The 23262-nt window shown below is 28.7% G+C and overlaps 2 long non-coding RNA genes across 2 annotated transcripts; both read left to right on the forward strand.

Annotated features, from left to right (window-relative positions):
• Positions 1 to 15622: 15622 nt before the first annotated feature.
• On the forward strand, positions 15623 to 17467 carry LOC136089486 (uncharacterized). The gene is made up of 4 exons (XR_010643097.1): positions 15623 to 15857; positions 16481 to 16575; positions 16694 to 16859; positions 16980 to 17467. It is a non-coding gene; the product is annotated as an uncharacterized LOC136089486 (long non-coding RNA).
• An 837-nt stretch (positions 17468 to 18304) lies between these two features.
• On the forward strand, positions 18305 to 18846 carry LOC136089192 (uncharacterized). The gene is made up of 2 exons (XR_010642846.1): positions 18305 to 18389; positions 18526 to 18846. It is a non-coding gene; the product is annotated as an uncharacterized LOC136089192 (long non-coding RNA).
• The last annotated feature ends 4416 nt before the right edge of the window (positions 18847 to 23262 follow it).

Below are 23262 nucleotides of genomic sequence, written 5' to 3' on the forward strand. Positions count from 1 at the left end.
TTATGAGGTATAAAATTTTTAAAAACCTAACGATGTTTTTATTCCCTTAGTAATGTCTTAAGTAAACGTCTTAGCAAGATCAAACACACTTTAACCTTTTCCTGACGCGTGACCCGCACCACGGTGCATAAAATCTGTTACTAAATGACGAGTGAACCGCCTGCCGGTCCTTCAATAATTTTAAATTTTCCTGGGGTTTGAGAAAAAATTAAATATATATCTAAATGAGCAATAATTTCTTAAGTTGATACTTTAAACCGTTTGTCATTTTCATTTTTAGAGTCAAAAATTAATTTTGAAAAATGGCTAAAAAAGCGAACAAGATATGTATTGTTGTTTAATGATGGTGATGTAGATAGCAATATTGATATTAATCTTGGTAACTCTAGTGATTCTGAAAGTATTTAAGATTATGTAAATGAAGAGCTACTACCCTTGTCTGAAAATTTACTGGTTTAAAATTTAGTTTTAACCGGGGGCGTGGAGTTGTAAAAAAAAAGGGCCGACTCCGACTCCAATCGTTGAAATTTTCAGTGTACGACTCCGACTCCAACTCCGACTAAAAAATTTTGAAAAAAATTTCGAAAAATTTTGAAAAATTCTTTGAGATCTTTAAAAAATATTATGCAATAATTAAGAAATTTTTTTGCCAAATATATGAAAAATTATTTGAAGGTTAAATACTTCGTACATGCACGTGCAATATCGAAAAGTTTTCCTATTGGAATCGCAATTTTATTTAGCGACTCCAACTCCGCTAAAAATGTCGCGACTCCGACTCCACAACTCCGACTCCACAGCCCTGGTTTTACCTTCACCATCCATCACAAACACCCCTAAAAATCAAAATTTCTGCAATGATTCTGTATCTGAGGAGAAAGCAGATAATGACCTGATCAAAGAATCTAAAACGTTATTAGTTTTAGAGTATCATAAAATTCCTTTTCTACTATCAGTATCTATACTTATATCACTAGATGAATCATCTAGTGATATAAGTATAGAATCTGATAGTGAAAAAGAATGTTATGATACTCAAAAACTAATAATGTTTCACAGCCCCAGAAACGTGTGAGAACCAAGTAGAAATGTAAGTGGTTTACATTCTTTTGATCATGTTGCTCTAAATAGAGGTACTTGTTATAAACTACAATCAAGCCAAGGCCAAATTAAGGTTAGATTTCCTCGTGTTCTTGGTGGTCGATCTAATGACACGTTTCTGTTCTTTTCTACTGAAGGTCTAAATTTTAGAATAGGTGGAGAGAGTACTCTTAATTTTTTTTAAGCTTTCTGAACCAATGCTATTTTAGAACATATTGTTTACAAAAGTAAACAATACTGCAAAGATTTTATGAGTAATTACCCAGAAAAGGTCAAAAATTCTTACCTTAAGAATTGGAAAGGTGTTACAGTAGTTGAAATGAAAACCTTTTTTGGTCTAATTATATTTATGGGTATTGTACATAAATTGATTTTGAGTATGTATTATTCCACCGATGATCTTTATTGGACGCCAATCTTCTTAAAAACCATGTCTCAAGACCGTTTCAAGGTTATCCTCGATTTTCCTCTTTTTATTAACAATAATGATCTTAATCATAGTCTTAATGATCCTAATAGAGATCGATTGCATAAGGTAAAAGTAATCCTCAACATGATCAAAGAGCGTTGTCGAAAGTTTACAGTCCAGGACAACAATTGGGTGTTAATTAATCCCTTGTTCTTTTTAAGGACAGATTGCAATTTTGTAAATATATAAGGACAAAAAGAACACGATTTAAAATAAAGGTATACGAGTTACAGCTGATGGTATTACACTTGATTTCCTAGTGTACCCACAGTACACTAGGAAATCAAGTGTAATACTGAGATGTATGATGATAACAAAAATTCTGCAATGTCTTCAAGCCAACGTATACCGATTGAGCTGATGGGACCATTTCAAAATAAAGGTCGTATAGCCTTTACTAATAATTATTATACAAGTCCTTTTCTTGCCAGCTTCCTCTTGTCCAAGAAGACGTATATTTGTGGAACTATTCGCGCAAACTAAAAACTCTACACCTTACTGGCAAAAACTTTCTTTCAATGTTGCCACCAGGCAAGACAAGCAATAATGATAGGCACCACAAAAGATGTCGTGTTTGTTATGCAAAGGGGAAACTGACCGCCAAAGGACTTCCCTTGAAAACTGTTTTTGTTTGTAATTTCTGTTCATCACAACCCGGGTTACATCCTGATAAGTTTTTTTTTTATTTTGTAGGTATTTAGGTGCTCCCAGAAATTCTTACGGTCTTATCGAAGAGCACCGCGGGAGAGCATTTAATTAGATGTTCACGCCTCCTTCTGTACTAAAGTTGTTTGTTGGGCTAAATCCGGCGATAAACCTCGAACCTCAAGGTTCTGAACCAAAACTCTAACCACAGCGCCACAACTGCTCTAATAATAAAGTGTTTTCAAATTTATCATACTGTTTTAGACTAGTTTATCATACTGTTTTAGACTAAAAAGATATTATGTATGTTTACTCATACATTAAATGTTTTCACAAGCCAAACGTGTTTATTTTTTATTTTAGGGAAATTTCCAATTTGTGGGTGCCCTTACAAAAAGCTAAATATCTTTTGATTAAATTATCAAGTTTGTTTATTTTTTTTTTTGTTTGATTACCACTAGAAATGCCTACCTTATTTAATTTAAAAGCTATATGATTATGAGTAAATCTATTAATATTTTAAGATTAAGTTAAAAAATTATATATTTTTGTTTATTCGATACGGTATTTTTGATCACATGGCTAAAAAATTTTTTTTTTTTTAATTATATAAAAGTCTATTCTCTAACAAAACAAACAAGGTCTCATTTGTTATATTCTGAAAAGTTTATATTTTAAATAAGTAGAATTTATTTCGTCAATTTACACATTTTACAATGTTATCTATAAATTTAAACAAATATATATAATTACAAGCTGACTGACTGACTGGCAAGTAGAAGTCAAAATGACTTATCATCAAGCCCCTTTGTGAAATACAAAAAAAAATACAATTAAATTTTACATCTTCCAATATTACATAAAAGAGTGAAATTAATAAAAATCAAAGAGGAAGATAATGAAACCTGGTGCGATAGTGAAGCGAAGGTTCTTAAATTGTTTGATGAGCAACTTGGCTTAAAAAGTATAAAAATTGAGCGTGCACATCGCACTGGACTGAGAAACAATAAAAAACCTAGAACTATTGTCTTAAAGCTATTAGACTTTAAGGATAAAATTGCTATCTTAAGAAAGTCATCAACATTAAAAGGAAAAAACATTTACATTAATGAAGATTTTTGCGCAGAAACAAACCTAATAAGAAAGGAGTTGAAAGAAAAAATGAAAGTGGAAAGACACGCGGGGAAATTCGCTTACGTATCTTACGATAAATTAATCATTCGGGATTGGAATCAAAAGGAAAAGTAATTTATGTTCTTAATATCTTCTATCTTTTTATAGTTTATATTTGTATATCTTTTTATATACATAAGTGCTCTATTTTATATTTTTACGAATAAAAGAAATAAGTTTTCTAAAGGAAGAGAGAAATAAAAAAATAATAATAAAAAAAAACTTTAAATATTTTAAATAATATTTATTAAAAAATTCAAAATGGTTTCCAATATGACTGAAAACGAAAATTACTTCGAAAATAGTTCATTTCATGTTTTTAGATTAAATAATTTAAACACGCTCGATGAGCACGATCCTGATAAAATTATATTTGATGACTATTCATTAATGAATACGGAAGCACAGTATTTATTTCCGGACGAAATAAAGCAATATTTATCGGATATTGAACCTTTTGAGAACTTATCTCTTCTACATCTTAACATAAGAAGCGCTAAAGCAAATTTTGAAAACTTTAAAATATTCTTAGAGGAAAGCAATTTTATTTTCAATATAATTTGTTTAAGTGAAACTTGGCTAACTGATGATGCATTTAGCGAAAGTTGTAGGTTTGACTTACTAGAATATGACGCAATTCACTTACAAAGAAAGTCTAAAAAAAGAGGTGGTGGTGTTGTTATTTACGTCAAAAATAGCTTGCGGTTTAAAATGCGAAAAGACAAGTGCATATCTGAATGCAACGGCGAATTTGTTTCGATTGATATAGTTAATGATAAAACCAAAAATATTTTAGTAACCTGTTGTTACAAACCGCCAAATGCGTCCACAGAAAATTTCTCAAATCATCTCAAGAATATTATTCAAAAAGTTTCTCTAGAAAAAAAAAAACTGTTTGTATTAGGTGACTTTAATATTAACGCCCTAAATTATGACAATGATATAGAAAGTCAAAACTTTTACAATGATTTATTTCGATATGGTGTGATCCCTTTAATAAACAAACCAACAAGAATAACAAGAAATTCAGCAACATTAATAGACAATATATTAACTAACTTTTTATTTGAAAACTCGTTAAAAAAAGGAATAATTAAAACACCAATTTCAGATCACATGCCAATTTTCATATCCGCTAATACGTCAAATAAACAAAAACAAAAACAAAATAAAGTCACATTTACTAAACGCCTCCTATCATTAAACAATCAATTAGCGTTTCAAAATGAACTAGGAAATATAGACTGGTCTCCATTAGAATCACTCAATGATGCTAATTCCATGTTTAATAACTTCCATCACAATTTTTCAAACTTGTATGAAAAACACTTCCCAGAGACAGAAGTAAAAATTAAAGTTAAAACCTTAAATTCGCCATGGTTTAGTAAAGACTTAAAAAAAAAAAAAATAAGTTTAAAAAAAAAAAAAAAAAAAAATTGGTTTCAAATTTTAGAAGGTTAAAAAAAAACTTAAAGTTAAAAAAAGAACTTAAAGTTAAAAAAAGAAGAAATTTAAGATAAAGTTAAAATATAAAATAACAAATAAAAAATTACAAATCTGTACATATTCGTATACATATTAAAGACAATAAACAAAAAAAAAAAAAAAATTAATTTGCTTCATATGCATATACATATTCAATACAATATTAAAATTAAATAAAGTACATAAAAAATTAAAAATACAAAATTATTTCGATTTTTTTTTAAAAAAATGAGAGAATGTACGTAATGTTTAAATTTAGTAAGTGTTTTTTATAGTTCTTTTAAATGTATCAATAGATTTTATTTTTTTCATATTTTCGTCAAGAACCGAATTCCACAAGCGTGGTTCCCGGCATATAGTAGAGAAGTCAGATTTTTTGAGTGATGTTAGTGGGATGTAGTAATTACTCATTGAATGTCTTGTTTCATATTTATGATTAATTCGAGTGAAACTTTTAAAAAAATATTATGGAATCATTTCATTTAGTTTGTATACATTTAGAGCATTTATTTCCTTGAGTAACGGCTCTGCACTTTCGTATCTACTTGCGCCCAAAACTAATCTACTTGCTTGCTTTTGTTTTGTATAAATAATTTTTAGGAAAGATAAATGATTGTTTGCCCAGGCAATATTACAATAGTTAATATGACTATGTATAAATGAAAAGTATAAATTTTTTAAACATAAATTATTTAAAAGATGTTTTGTCTTGTACATAATCCCCAGAGTCTTTGAAACTTTGTTCTCGACTAGCTTTATTTGGCTTTTCCAATTTAAATTCTCATCGAAAATTATTCCTAGTATTTTCATTGAAAAAACTCTTTTTATTTTAATATTGTTAATTGTTAGTTCAGGTAATTTGAGTCGAAGGTTCTCGGATTTAGATGACTTAGCAAACAAAATATATTTCGTTTTTTCAATATTTAATGAAAGTTTATTTGCTTCAAACCACTCATTAAGATATATTAATTCTGTGTTTACAATATAAAAAATATTTTTTAAATTTGATTCAGAAATGAAAACATTTGTGTCATCAGCAAAAATAATATAATTAAGTATTTTCGAAGACAAATAAATATCATTAATATAAATTAAAAACAGCAGGGGTCCAAGTATTGATCCTTGGGGAACTCCGCAATTTATTGATTCAAATGGGGAACATGTTAAGTCATATGGTACTCCTTGTTTACGATTTTGTAAATAACATTGCAGGCACTTTAAATTGGAGTGAACTACTCCATAATTGTGTAGTTTATAAATTAGAATCTTGTGGTTGACAGTATCAAATGCTTTTGATAGATCTAGAAAAATTCCGAGTGTATAACTGTTGTTATCAAAACCATTTAAAATTTGGTTGGCAAGATCAATTACTGCATGTTCCGTGGAATGGTTGTTGCGAAATCCAAACTGTTTATGATAAAGAATGTTGTTTTTTTCAAGATAGTTGTACAGTCTGTTGTGCATAATACGCTCTAGTATTTTGGAAAAACAAGAAAGTATGGAAATTGGTCTGTAGTTAGATTTTATTGAGTCATCACCGTCTTTGTATATCGGAATTATTTTTGCTAATTTTAGTTGGACAGAAAAAATGCCGTTTTTTAGGGAAAGATTAAAAATTTTAAAAAGAGGTTTTTCTATAATATCTGAGACCGCTTTTACAACATCAGGGTTAACTTCATCCAGACCCGCACTTTTATTTGTTTTCAGCATACTAATTGCTAGTCGAAGTTCATCAATTAAAAGCTCCGACTCCTCCATGAAGGAATCAGATTTTTTCAAAAAAAATTTAAATGATTTTTTTCCCTCAGGAATTGCACCGGCATATTTTATACCCTTTCAAATGTTCATGATCCAAATTTGTTATTTTACGCGCACTCATTTAAATGTTTTTTTTAAAGCAGCTGCGAAAAGGTTAATTTTTTTAGGCTTCAATTTCTAGAAATAAATTTTTTCAAAACAAAAACAAAACAAAAATTAAACAAAAAATGCCATTGAAGTTTCACAAATAGGTTACACTATAAGATGTTTGATTTCCATTAGCTTAAACCACGGCGTTTGCTTTTAACTGTCAACAAACAATGTTTCAAGTTTTTTTTTTGCTATATAGTATTTCAGTTTTGATTGCTGATTTATACAATATAACAACTGTATACAGAACAGTATTGAGAGTAACCTGAATTTGCCTGACACTACTGTAAATTTTTGTTAGAAATAAATTAACCATAATACCTAATATTGACAAATAAAAAAAACTAAAAAAAACAACAATATTGGTAAAATTATTGTTTCCTATGTTTTGAATGTAATGTTAAAATTTTAACTATGGTTACATACAGTAACCGCAAAAAGTATATAAACCGCGACAAGTTGCAGATTTTCCCTTTTTTTTAGTAAAAGATTGCGAACCTAAATAGGGCCTTTTAAACTTATAGGTTTTAGTATTTTATCATGTTTCCGTAAGCTTTTATTTACTTATTTCAGACGATTTTGCATAAATGAAACAAGCCTATTGCATAATTATCCGCAAATTTACGCGCACCAGGTCAATTTGAGAGATTCAGTTAATTTTCTTACCAATCCTGTATCGTGGCGTTGTAACTTGTCCTTCCTTATTTTCCAAAGGTTTTTAATTAGGTTGAGTTTCCTGGCAATTCTAGTGTATTTATATTGTGTTTATTAAGCCAATCCTTGACTTTTTTGGACGTGTGGCAAAGAGATGGTTATCAAGGACTTTAATAAAACGATCTCCATTCATTGTTACATTTGGAGGCAAGAAATAAAGTCGCTCGCGACCAACTGCAGACAAACACCCCCTAAACCATGACACCAGGGTGTCATGGTTTAGGGGGTGTTTTTCTGCAGGAAAACAAAAGAAACAAAACAAACATTCACTTCGTGCAACAAATTACTCATTAGATGGTGGTAGTACCTTTGAAATATAAATAAACACTGGTGGTGTTAGAATAAGTAAAAGCAGCACGAGCCAGTTCATGTCTATATCGGAGAAAGTCTCTGTGTATGAAATTGGTAAATTCCACGTATTTAAGAACCTGATTTATTAATTTTACACCAGAGTGATTTTGATAAAGAATGTCTTGAACTGCGCAACAAAAGGATTTGTTTTAAAAATAAACAAATCCTTTTGTTGCGCAATAAAATCTTTAATAGAAACTGGCATACAGTAATATGTTCCTGTACAAAATGTGGTATGGTTGAAAATTTGAAAATTTTTTACAACTTAGGGTAATTTGAGCACCTTGGTAATATGAGCATACTCGAAGTTTTCTATCTTGCATTCGCTGAAATTCCAAAAGCTTTGCATTTTTTGAATCACTTTTATATACTGATTACATAAATCATTCTGTTTATTTTATTGCGGAATGAAGTTATTAGTGGGTACTTTATATTTAAAAGGCAGTCAAAAAATTTGTTTTTTTAAAACAATTTTGATACATATAAAATGGTCTATGGAGTTGAATATTGTTGTTCAAGTCGTTCTTTTTGTATTTTTTTATGAAAAATTATATAGTTAAACATATGTTGAATTATCAAGTGAAATCTATATGATTTGAACATTTTATGCTCATGGAATTAAAACATACTATATCCAGGTAATTTGAGCATGCTCATATAATCCGGTGTTATAGCATGAAATTGATAACTTGTCGCCTTTAGGTCCGAATTTCTAACACGCGCTTGGTTATTTTATTAAAAAATCGAAGGGTTTTATTTTAAAAATTATTTGGTTATATACATATATATATATATATATATATATATATATATATATATATATATATATATATATATATATATATATATATATATATATATATATATATATATATATATATATATATGTATATATATATATATATATATATATATATACATATATATATATATATATATATATATATATATATATATATATATATATATATATATATATATATATATATATATATATATATATATATATATATATATATATATATATATATATGTGCAGTCATGACATCGCCACCACCCTGGTAGACCAGTAACAGAAGCTGAATTCGGAAGTCTATTCAGCACTGCTTATGGTGACGCTGCTTCAGTGAGTAAAGGTGAGAGCGGATTTCGTAAATCAGGAGTTCATCTTTTTAATCGCCTCATTTTCACAGATGAAGATTTCATAGCAGCTGCAGTGACAAATCAAGAACAGAACACCTCTAACATCACACTCAGTGATTCACAGGAAAAAGTAACAATCGACCAGACCAATCAAACCAGAACACATTATAATTCAAAACAATGCAATAGTTCTGTCACTAAAACATTTGCCCAACTGCTTGATGAGCCTGTATCTCTTAATAAAACATCAAGAAAACGAAGATCTGTTCAACATGCTACTATAGTTACCAGTTCACCATATAGATGTGTACTTGAAAATTCTAAAACAAAAAAGATTTTGAATACAAAAACCTCAGCAAAGATAGAATATATACACAGAAAAAAGAAAATCAATTTAAATGTTGCCAGTGAGGTTCAAATTAAGATTATTAAACCACAAGATGAAATGCTAGAGAACATTGTAAGTTGCCTATACACACATTCAATTTATAAATATATACCTTTACTTTTTAAACAGTTATTTCAAAGATAACACTATATTTTTTCTGAAGAAAATACTTTTTAAATATTGTTTATAATACATAATAAATAAAACAATTGAAAAGTATATATACAATATTATTTTATATAATATCTAACAAATTTTAAGTATTTTAATTTATAACCTAGCTTTTATTTTAGGATATTTCAACTAATGAAACAAAAAATGAAAATAAAAATAGCAGAATCGATCAAACATTTTGTATGATATGTGAAATTTTGTACAATGAGTCTGAAGTGCCATGAAACTAATGTAGTCATTGCAAGAGTTGGTACTGTGAATTGTGTACTGGAAAAAGAAAACTAAAATCTGTTTTTTTTTTGTTGTAATTGTGTATAAAATGTTACTTTTAACAGTTTTATATTGAGAAAGTTATGTTGTGTTATGTTATTAAACAAATAATTGTTGTAATACATTCTTATTATGACAAACATTTTGTGTTATGGAAAAAGATATTAGAAAACGGTTTTTTTTATCTTTCTTATACTCCATTTAAATACTCCGCTACTTAAATGCTTAATTACATTGTTTCGCCTTGTTTTTCTGTGGGTATTAGATATTTTTTATCAATATTTTAAAGTGCTCATATTACCCAGTGGTCTGGGTAATATAAGCACTTTTTCTGTCTTTTTAAATCAAATTAGATCATGAGTAGTGATCCCTAAATATTGTTTATTCGCTAAAACATTGGTCACAGCATAGTTATTTTGAAAAATATTCCTATTTTCGCTTAAGGTGCTCATAATACCCTAATCTACCCTATGTATATTATTTATATTGTGTATATTTATATTATGTATATTTATATTATATTTATATTGTGTATATTTATAATATGTATATTATTTCAATATATTTAATTTTTATTTTGAAGAGTAAAAAAACATTTTTATTTAAACTTGATCATTGTTTTTAAAAAAAAAATTTAGGAAAATACTTTTTTTTGTTATAATAGTATAAATTAATTTTTATAATAGTATATTTTGGGATAAGTTTAAGAATAAAAGTAAGCAAACTATTATATAGGACTTTTCCCAGATCTAAGAATTTGTAATTAGTTACATGCGTTAAATTAATACATGCAAATAATTAAAAATATTCTTAGATCTGGTAAAAGTTAATGATTAATCCATTTAAATTGCATTTTAAATTACAGTAATAATAATAAGTTGTTTTATTCAAATTATAAATCAAACTCTTAATTCAAAGAAAATTATATTTTTTACATCTTTTAAAAACTGCTGTACATTTAATTTGCAATTTCTGTCGCCTGTAGCGTATTCCCACCGCTCATCACTTTCAAAAGTTAGTAATTATTAACGGAAATGTAAAGACTAATTAGTTAGAACCCAGACCAGCCGGTTCTCTAGCTGCTGGCTTTAGAGATTCAGCAGCTGGTGTCACTTTAAATAAGCAGATCGTTAGATAAGTAGATAAAATGATATTCTGCGCATGCGTTAGTTGACGCATACTTATTTAACGTATCACACGGCTGTTTCACTCAATATAAAAACGAGCGTGACGTCATGAGTTTATCAAAAAAAAATTCCGCATAAAAAGTATAAAAATTCACAAACTTTAAATTGATAGTAATTTTTTTATATAAATGCTTTCATTTTGCAATTAAAAAAATATAAAAGATCTATCTTTCCTTGTTAAATAAATATTTACATTAATTGGCATAAAAATAAATATTGCCAAAATATTTTTAATAATTTAGAACCACTTTTCTAATTTTCGCATATTTTCCGGAAAACATGAGTTGGGCCAACTAAGATTTCATAACATAGCTTTTGCTTGATATTTGAAATTTGGAACACTTAACCCTAAATGTCCATTCTATCAGATTCCTGCGTCATCCTAGAGAATTTTTTTACAAAAAGACAGTTTTTAAAGCATTTATATCTTTTAATTGATCGTTTTTAAATGCAAAACGTAACTTTTTTGATGGATGACGTAAGTTAATGAAATTTCAACCTTTTATGCAAATGAAAATAAAAAAATTATTTTACGTGCCTTCAGCTATGTTATGAAATATGTTTTCAAAAATGTCATGTTTTACAACTAATCTTGTTAGTTTTAGGCGTACATTTGTGTTGACGTTTTTTTGCGATGACGTAACCTTTATGCGTTACGTCCCAAACTATTTATTAACGAATATTCTCTAAACAACTGTTTCGGCGAGTCAATTTTTGAAGTATAAAAGTAAACAAAGTTACGCGGAATTTTTCTCTTTGGATTATCAAACTAATATCAGATAAGTTGTTAAATCCACTTTTATCTAGTGCATATATTTGTTAATTAATATTATTTTATTTGTTTTTATTATATTTATTAATAAGTAAATATTATTTTGATAACAATGTATTCAACTGAGAGGGAAATTCTAAAACAACTTATTGGATTTTAAAATGGTTGGGAAGATAGGTGTAACTTTTCTTTTGTTAAGCGATTAATTTCCATTTTAATGACAGTCTTTAAAATAAGAGGTGATTTATTTAGTTTTATGAGTTTTTTTTTGCCAATTGAATTTGGTATGCCTAGTAATGACGAGTTTGATAAAATGTGCCTAAAGTTAAAACGAAGAATTTTTCAAAATGCAACTGTCGCAAGCTCCACCCTAAAAAAAAAATCAGCAGATGCAGATGACTTTTTCACTTTAAATAACAGTCAGGAGCTACTGAATCAAAATGAATCAAATAACTTCTGAAAGTAAAACAAATATGGAGCAAATAGAAAAATTTAAAAAGCAAGTATTTAAGTTGTAAGCTGAAATTACAGATTTAAATTCTAAAAATAGGGCTCTCAACACACATTGTAACTCATTAAGTTCTCAATTAGAGACTATGAGTATTAGGCTAATTACTGAGCTTCATCAATATATAAATTTATTTGCTATTGAGTTTCATGCTTGCTTTCCAAATGAAAGTATCACACGAAAAATGCATGAACTTATTTTTAATGTGCCACTATTTGTAAAATTCCATAAAACTATTGGGTTGCTAAGTGAAGAGGAGGGAGAGTGTTTGCATACCCAGACGGCACAACTCGTTAAAAAGTTACGCGTGGTTTCTGTTGCGTGTTTAAAACTCCCGAAAACACTAAGAATAACACGTGTCAAGAATAGGGTTTCGATTCCGTGAAATTAACTACTATATTTTACCAAAAAACCAGTTTGGATATTAAGTTTTTAGTGATGGTTTTTCGTAACAAAAATGGAGTATTAAATTATCAGAAGTTTTCGCAACGAAGTGAAACCATTACTGAAAGCACGCGATTTATCAAATTTATTGCATTTTTATTATTTGGAAGGTTTTAGAGTGTGTAATAAGAACATTCAGGAAAACATTATCGAGAAAATTTATATGTTAAATAAATTCAGTTTTTGTTAAGTATTAGCATGTATATATATATATATATATATATGTTTATATATATATATATATATATATATATATATATAGATATATATATATATATATATATATCTTCTATATATATAAAAGGCAATGTGTGTGTGTGTATTTGTTTGTTTGTTCTGTATAGAAATCCAAACCGCCGGACCGATCTCGATGAAATTTGGCATGGGGGTAGTCCTCGAGGGGGAGAAGGTTCTTAGCTGGGTTTTGACCCCGTACCCCGATCCCCGGGGTCAAGGAGGCCCAAAAATGGACCCCCCTGACCCCGGGGTCAGGGGGGACCATTTTTAGGGCCGATTTTTTAGGCCCATTTTTGTGTACAGATATCAGGTAAGCCAGTTTAAATATTGGCCCGGGCAACGCCGGGTAACTCCAGCTATATATATAAAGGGCAATGTGTGTTTGTGTGTGTTTGTTTGTTTGTCTTCTCTTCTATATATATAAAGGGCAATGTGTGTGTGTGTGTTTGTTTGTTTGTTCTGTATAGAAATCCAAACCGCCCGACCGATCTCGATGAAATTTGGCATGGGGGTAGTCCTCGAGGAGGAGAAGGTTCTTAGCTGGGTTTTGACCCCGTACCCCAACCCCCGGGGTCAAGGGGGCCTAAAAATGGGCCCCCCTGACCCCGGGATCAGAGGGGACCATTTTTTGGGCCCATTTTTGTGTACAGATATCAGGTAAGCCAGTTTAAATATTGGCCCGGGCAACGCCGGGTAACTCATGCTAGTATATATATATATATGTTTATCTATATATATATATATATATATATATATATATAAATATATATATATATATATATATATATATATATATATATATATATGATTTCAGTGTAGACATCGTGTATAAGAGTGTATGTTATATTAATAAGAAAACATCAAACAATACGAATTCTCTTAATACAAATAATAATTTATTTTGAGAAATTTTCACTGGGTTACGGATACCAGCATCATCAGCTCGTAAAATATTACAAAATTTTGTTTTTTGTAATATTTTACAAGCTGATGATGCTGGTATCCATAACCCAGTGAAAATTTCTCAAAATAAATTATTATTTGTATTAAGAGAATTCGTATTGTTTGATATTTTCTTATTAATATATATATATATATATATATATATATATATATATATATATATATATATATATATATATATATATATACATACATACATACATACATACATATTTAAATATATATATTTAAATATATATACATACATATATATACATACATACATATAAATATATATATATTTATATGCACATATATATATATATATACACACACAAACACACACACATATATAAATATACACGTGTGTATATATATGTGTATATAAATATATATATATATATATATATATATATATATATATATACATATATATATATACACATAGTTCTATAGTTTGTTGGCTTTAGGAAGAGCGGAAGGAAAAAAGTGATTCTTACGCCAACACATACGTCACTTTTAATTACTTTTGACTTTCGTCCAACATTTCCGTGTTGGACGAAAGTAAAAACCATTAATTTAATTACAAATTAATCGTTTTTTAAAAAAGCCACAAAAACGCAAATTTAATTGACCAGAATGTTTTTAAAAACATTCTGAATGTTTTTATAACATTTTGAATGTTTTTAACAATATAAACAATGTTTTTATTTTTATTTTTTTTAATAAAATGTTTTTATTTTTATTTTTTTTACTGTAAATCATGCGCGGAGTGTTGCTACATCGACTATCTTATAGCCTGACTCGCAAGGGAGTGCTGCTACATCGACTGACAAATAGCCTGACTCGCAAGGGAGTGTTGCTACATCGACTGACAAATAGCCTGACTCGCAAGGGAGTGCTGCTACATCGACTGACAAATAGCCTGACCCGCAAGGGAGTGCTGCTACATCGACTGAGGGTTTGGTTGGGGCAGGCAGTCTATCATTATTAAAAAAAAAAAATTCCGGTCTTGCATTTTAATTTTTACTTTTTGTCAACAAAATATCGAAAAAACTTTCGGACAACATCTAAGGGTTCTATATATATATGCATACGTGTATCTATATAATTTATACAATGTATATTTTATATATGTATGTATAATACATATATAAAATATGTATGTGTTTATTTATGTATTCATATGTATATATGTGTGTATGTATAAGTCTATATATTATGTATTTATGTATAAATATATATGTATATATATATATATATATATATATATATATATATATATATATATATATATATATATATATATATATATACATATACATATACATATACATATATACATACATACATACATACACTTATAAATAAATGTATATGTTATGTATACGTAATATATACACACATATGTGTGTTTATTTCGGCGTATGTATATTTGTGTGTATTTGTATCTGTATATGTGTGTTTATTTCTGCGATGAATATATATATATATATATATATATATATATATATATATATATATATATATATATATATCTATATATATATATATATATATATATATATATATATATATATATATATACATAAAATACATTTTTTGTATTAACAGTATTATTGTTATTACTATTAGTATTGTTATTATTGTTATATGTTTGAAAAATACTAGTGTTGTTCCTATATAAATGTGTGTGTACTAAATGCTATAGGATATCCTATTAATAATAATTATTTAACAAAAATGAAAAGAACAAATTCAGCATAGTTGAAAGAATATATGGAAAAATATCGATCAGCCTTAGCTGGAAATTTATTTCCTGAATGTTTAAATTTGTCTTCGAGCTGCAAGGCTGCACCAATATACTACCTATGCTTCATCGAATAAACTTTTTCTACCAATATTGACAGCAAAATCTAGTAATACTTTGTTGAAAAATACTGTCTGTAAGTAACTTTACTTATCTGTAAATCAATTGTTTATATTTGAAAATTATTATGTAAATGTTAAATTAATTTTTAATTGTTTGAGAAGATACAAAAAATGAGTCAGCAGTATAAAAAATATGGCATGAGCCGAAGCCAGCAAGAAAATTTCTTGCATAGTCTACCTGATTGCAGAAATAATATTTTTTTTGCTGATAAATTTAAGGGTCTATTATCAAGCAGACTATGGCTAGTGATATGCATTAGCACATATTGAACTTGTTTTGTTTTGTTTGTGTGTATATATATATATATATATATATATATATATATATAACATTTTTAAACCAGAATATGTGGGTTTTAATAAGCAACAAAACATAAATTGAAAACTATCTGATCTACTATAAGTCTTCTACTTACTTATAATCTACTAAAATAATCTTACAAATTCTACTAAAAGGCAACTACTCATTTTTTCACATGTTTAGCGAAAAAGACAATGAGAAAAAATATTAATCCTGGTACAACTGTTAATGAAAATACTTGTGTTGAAACTCTAGTTATTTATCTTTAACTTCAAAAAATTTAAAATGACACTAATATTTCTTGTAAATTTTGTTTTTGCAAATTTTATCTTTTAGGAGTTTTACCGTTATCACATAATCTAGATGAAGACAATATATTTATAGAAGACTTCAGAAACTTAATGAAGATAATAAAATTAATGTTGATTAAGGTAGGTGACTATTAATGAACAGGGGGCATGTGTGCATTTGGTTTTTTTAAATATTATGTATAACTTATATTTATTACCTATATTTGAGTGTATATTAGTCTAATTTATCTTAAAACAGGATATTTGCACTTTAACAAGCAACAAAACCTAAATGTGATGGTTTCAAATCAACCTTTAAAGATTTCTATATTTATAAGCAAAAATCAATTAAGAGAGGATTTACATCCTGGTACAAATGCTAATGAAAATACTTGTGAATACTCGGGCTTCTGGGTCTTTCCAAAGTAGTAACTTATTTGCATTTAATTTAAAAGTTTATAATATTTAAAAAGTACAATAGTATATTTGATGAATTATGTTTCTTAATGGGTTTCATAAATTCTTAAAGGGCGTCTCTTATTTAGGTTGAAGTAGGTGGCTCTAAAAAACAATTTGAAAAGAAGAATGAAGGGTCGATTCCGTTTAAATGTACAGACAAACAAGCGTGATTAATAAGGAAAAAAGCAATTTTACTCTTCCATCGAATCATCAAGAAATTTGGGCTACTGCAATATTTTTTAGATGAAGATTTGAATGAAATTAAATTTGAACAGGTTACCTCAATTGAGGAATTAGTAAAGTTCGAGACCCGACTTTTAAGAAAAATTAAAAAGAGCATTCGATGCTACTGGAATTGTTTGTAAAAATGCGAAAGCGTGTTATACGATTTTAGATTTTATAATGACGGAAGAGGCGATCAATCGAAATAAAATATTATGTATGGTAACCATGTGCCAAGCGTCTTTTATTAGCTTATTTCTAATGATTTGGTTTTTTATTTCTACGTTTATTTTTTCTTCGTAGTGTTATTGTAAAATAATTTACCTTAAAAAACAAAAATAAAACAACAAAATTGTCGTAAATATAATGTAGTATATATATAAAAAAAGGTTTACATGTGTAAAGCTATAAACGTGTCTAACAAAACCTACGTATTTTTGGTTTATCATTAAACCGTGCTGTGCAGCTGTTAGTTCAGGCATAAGTTTGGAAAACTTAAACCTGAACTAACTTAAGGCATTAAATAAAGTTTCCGTTTGGAAACTTTATTTAATGCCATAAATCCGTTTTAAACTATAGAAAACACGAATTTAAAACCTCATAAAACACGAGTTTAAAACCTCAAAAACACGTATTTAAAACATAAAAAAACTCGTGTTTGAAACCTTAGAAAACACCTGTAAAACTCCAGTTAAACTTCCCGTGAAATCCACGTGTTTTTGGTTTACGCCTGGATCGTAACAAACACGTGTTTATATGGGTTTTAATTCCGAGATTAAAACCAGATGTGCCGTCTGGGTAATAGCGTAAATAAGGAATTAAGACAGTTGCATTCATTAAGAAATCAGGAGCAGAAGCTGCATCTTGTTTTAAAACGCTTTGAATTGCACAGCAAAGCTGATAGGAAGCTTCAAGCCTCTAAGGTGAGAAAGTGTGTTGTATGTTCTGAGCGTGGCGAAAATTCATTTTATAGACAAGGTCTTTGTCTTGTTTGTGGTCATCAAATTTAGTTAAATTATTTAAAAAATTAAAAACAACAACAAAAAAAAAACTATTTACAAGTAAGATAAATTATATGAGATCTTTAATTTATATATATGATAATTTAATTCTGTTCTAATATTTGTGTAATGTTAGTTTAAAATATCAATTTCTAATATATTGATTTTATATATTAGGTAGGTGCTCATTCTGTTCCTATCTTCAGAAGTTATTTATACCTATGCAATACCTTCGCTCAGGTTAAAGAATGGAATACTAGTCTTGCATCAAATGTATGTAAAAATCTAGCTTTTATATATTAACTTGTGATCAGAGCAACTGGTATGTTGATTGGGTATGATCTTGTATGTTTGTGTATTTAATTTAAAAAATGTATTGTCCTTCATTATATGTAACATTTTTTTATAGATATATTACATATCCATTCAATGTTTATCACCAGAAGTTAGTTCTACCTTTGCAGTACCTCTGCTCTACATACCTCCTCGCTGGTTAAAGAATGGAATATAAATCTCATATCAAGTTGGTGTAAAAATTTAGTTCAATAAATTAAGAATTTGTAAACGTTATCAAAATTTTGAGTGGAGCAATTGTTTTTCTGGTTTAGCATGAGTATGAATCTGATATCAATTGGATGTACAAAAATAGTTTACTACTTAAAGAACCTATCATTAAACCAACTGATTATAAAACAGTTTTTAATGGGAATAAAAACAAATTTTCAAAAGATTTCAATTAGCTATTTGTATATTCAAACACTTTATTTACTGAGAGAAGAGACTATAGATTCAAGTGCTATAAAATAATTCTACTACCAAAAGCGAGGTTAATTCAAAAACTTAAACTCAAATTTGGTCATGAATTATTTTATTAGACTTGGTGAGTGTTTATTTATTAACAATTTAACACCATATTATTAGAACTGTATGCACAGAAAAAAATAAATGCTTAAGCTTTAAATGTTTTGACTAAATATTCCAAAATCGAAATCTGGCTTCATTTTGCAATGCAATGAATTTTATTGGCTTAGGAAAATAAGTTTCTAAAGCAAGAACTCCTAGGTTTAAAAATGTACTCTTTTAACAGCTAATCCCCCTTTTAACTACATTTTTCATAACTTTGCGAAAAGTGCGTTTTGCTTTCAGACCTCAATAAAGTCTGTTTTAGCTATCCTTAAACAATTAAGTAAGATTTTTTTGTTTTTATAATGGTCAAACAATGGGTATATTTGAGAATAACTATCAGAAATAAATTTTTCTGATTTTTTTTGATAAAAAGTAACATCAAAATACTTGAATTCAGCCAACTTCATCATTGTCGCGTTTTTTTTAAACTTAAAGAAGTTTTTTTACTAATGCATTAAATGTCGTAAGATGAAACATTTTATTGGTGTTTTTATTCTTTTTACAAAACAAAATTATCTTTAATATTTTAAAAGTTATAGAAGTTTTAGTAACACCCCTTAAGTCAATATTTTCAAAAAATAACAAGAAGCCGTTAAGCTCGGTTTGAAACAGCCGTGATCAAGTCACGTTAAGGGGTATACTCCCCCATAAATTAAAAAAAAATCAAAAAAAAAAAAAAAACTGATTTAGATAATTAAATATATGGGGGTTTCAGAAATCATAAAGATTTTACCTAAAAATATCTATAAATACCAAAACTTTTTGTTTTTGAGAGTTAGGTACAAAAAAGAGAAAATTTGGTACCCCTAAAATAATCACTTGTAAACCAAAACAACGTATTGATTTCACAAGTTAAAAGCATTTTTGACTTCTTGTTAGACTTGTTAACAACTTATTTTTGGTATATCAAGACTAAGTTCGTTTTTGTTGATTTGTAGCTCATTTTTTGTCGCATTTTCTTGCCAGAAGTTGTATACTTTTTAGTTTTCAAACATGGTTAAAGCTGATCGAATTAAAGTAAGAACTAAGCGAGCAGGCAAAAGAAAGAAGATTTTTAATATAAAAGTTTTACGTAGCAGTGTGAGTGTAAATAATGTAAATTTTCCATCTTTAAGTGTAAATATCGAGTTACCTGTAAATAGTCAAACTGACATCTTCGATACGTCAAGCTCTTCTCTTCGCAAAGTTGAGGCAGTCATTAGCTCAACATCAAAAAAATATAACAATACTAAAAACAAAGTTCTGACAGGATATAGAATTATTGATTGTTCGATTTTGTCTGATGTTATTAGCGTTTTGAGCTGTCCAACTTGTTTCCAAACGACTTTAGCAATCATTGAAAACAAAAGCAAAAAGCAAGGACTTGCATGTGAACTTTCTATTATTTGTTTAAAGTGTAAATATCAAAATGACTTTTACACTTCTAAGTTAATTAATAAAAAAGGAAACTTTGATATAAACAATCGAACAGTATATACAATGAGGACTCTTGGATTAGGACATTCCGGAATTGAACGGTTTACAACCCTCATGAACATGCCAAAACCAATGACGCCAAAAAACTATGACAAACTTGTTTTAAAAATTGCTAATATTACTGAGAAAGTTGCACAGGAAACAATGACTGATGCTGTATCTGATATAAGACTACAGTGTCAAGACAATGAGATTCTTGATGTTGGTGTATCATGTGATGGCACATGGCAGCGTAGGGGATTTTCATCATTGAATGGTGTATTTGCAGCACTTTCAATAGACAGTGGAAAAGTTTTAGATGTTGAGGTGATGAGTCGAATATGCAGAGGGTGCTCCTTAAATCAAAAACTTTCTAAAAAAGATCCTACTGCTTATGCTGAGTGGAGAAATTCCCACATTTGTAAAATGAATTTTGTTGGTTCTGCAGGTGGAATGGAGTGTGAAGGAGCCAGTCGTATTTTCCAGCGATCAATTAAAAAACATAAGTTGCAGTACATTAATTTTTTAGGTGATGGAGATAGCAAAAGTTACAATAGTGTCAAGGATGTTTATCCTAATATTAAAGTAAATAAATTAGAATGTGTTGGACACTATCAGAAGCGTGTTGGAACCAGACTCCGGAAATTGAAAAAAAAAGTTAGGGGACTGGGCGGTCGTGGTAGATTGACAGATGCAACAATTGATCGACTGCAAAACTTCTTTGGTGTGGCAATTAGACAGAATACTGGTAATTTAGATGCCATGAGATCAGCAGCGCTTGCTACCCTTTTTCACGTTGCTTCATCAAAAGAAAATAATTGGCACTATCCACATTGTCCAACAGGTGTAAGTAGCTGGTGTAAATTTAATAGAGACAAAGCAAATAGCACTAACACCTACAAGCCAGGACCTGGTCTACCTTTAGAGGTTGTATACAAGATCAGACCTGTGTTTGAAGAGCTCACAAAAGAAGATGAGCTTAAAAAATGTCTGCATGGTAAAACGCAAAATGCAAATGAGTCTTTCCATGGGAAAATTTGGGATCGCATACCAAAAACAAAATATGTCTCGCTGACTTTGCTGAAGTTTGGTGTTTATGATGCTGTTGCCAATTTTAACATTGGGATGAAGTCTTCAATCCTAATCTATGAAAAACTGAACATGGTTCCAGGTTTTTATACACTAACCGGTTCTAACGACATAAATAAAACACGCATTAAATGGTCGATCTATAAACTAAAACCCGATAACAAGTTGCATCGTCAAAAGTTAAGGGCTAAACAACTTAAGAAAAGTGACAAAACCTTTGAAAAAGAAAGTAAAACATATGAAGCAGGAGGTTTTTAATATTAAATATAGTCCAATATATAATGTTACTTATATTTGTAGATCTTTATTCTTTTATTTTCAGTTTTTATGCGTTTTCTCAGTTTAAGGTTTTTCAATATGCCGGCCAAAATTCCAAGAGAACCGCTTGAGCGTTTTATCTGAAATTTTCAACAAATTTTCCTTTTTATAAAAGCTGTGTTTTAAACGGAACAGAATTTTTAAATACTTATGAATAAAACAGTATGGCTAATTTAATTTTTCAAAAAATGTACTTTTTTCTATTGTCAACTTTAGAGCACAAGTCTTCAGGCCCAGAACCTTTTTTTAAAAATCTGTTCTGTTTAAAACACTCATAAACCTATTCTAATTGTGTTTCCAAAGTTTCATTCAGCCTTTTTTATTAGTTTTTGCTAAAACTTGGCCAGCGCAAATCTTATTTTTTGCTTATTTTGGGGGTTTTTTACGGTTACTACAGCAACCGTTGACCAATTTTTTTAATTTTTTTTTAATTTTCTACATTTATGCTATGGTTAATCATTTTATGTCAAAATTTGTTATTTATTGTCAATATTTTAAAATGGGGGAGTATACCCCTTAAATAAGTAGACAATCAAGGTATTTTTTGTTAACCCAGACGAACAAATTAAAAAACAAACATACTTTAATCGAACTAAGAGCATTTACTTTGTGATGCGAATTGTTATTATTTTACGGCATTTTTATAGTGGTAATTTACTACTTTTAATAATATTTAACTCACGATGTATATTCTAGTCGTAATTTATATCTTTATAGTATAGTATGACAAGAAACATATTTTAAAGAAAAAGCATTTTTTTAGGTCATTCACCCGTATCAAATATAATAGTCATCGGTATCAAGTTTATTGTTTTCTTAAATAATTTAACTGTGCGTTTTAGCAAAATGTTTTACATTAAATTATTTATCTTTAACCCTTAAACCTACAAATGTAAAATTTGTAATTGTTACTTAATTATACGCAGATATTTATCTGCGTAATAAGGAAAGTATTCTGATGTTAATGCGGAAAAAAGAAAAGAAGAGAACTTCTTAATTCGTGTTTATCCTTTTTTTGTGTGTTAATTTACTTCCTCAAGGCCGAAAAAGCTACTTCAGTCGAGGAGGCTGTTTTAGTTGAGACAACCCTCTCTCAACTCTATAACTCCGAAACACAAACCATGACGAACAAGTCTGCTACGCGAAGAAACAAGTTGAGCGCGGTACTACCAGGGACGTGGTGGTGATCGAGATCAGAACTTCTCGATTATGAAGCGAGCGCTCTACCACTACACCACTACTGTACTATTACTGTATTACCATTGAATAACAACATAGATGGGTATTATTCGACGATTTTAGCGATTATAATGTATGTATAGCGCAATAATAATAAACTGTGACTTAAACTTAATTTACTATTTCTTACTATGTGAAT

This window comes from Hydra vulgaris, chromosome 13 (genome assembly GCF_038396675.1).
Source record: "Hydra vulgaris chromosome 13, alternate assembly HydraT2T_AEP".
Taxonomy (NCBI): Eukaryota; Metazoa; Cnidaria; class Hydrozoa; order Anthoathecata; family Hydridae; genus Hydra; species Hydra vulgaris.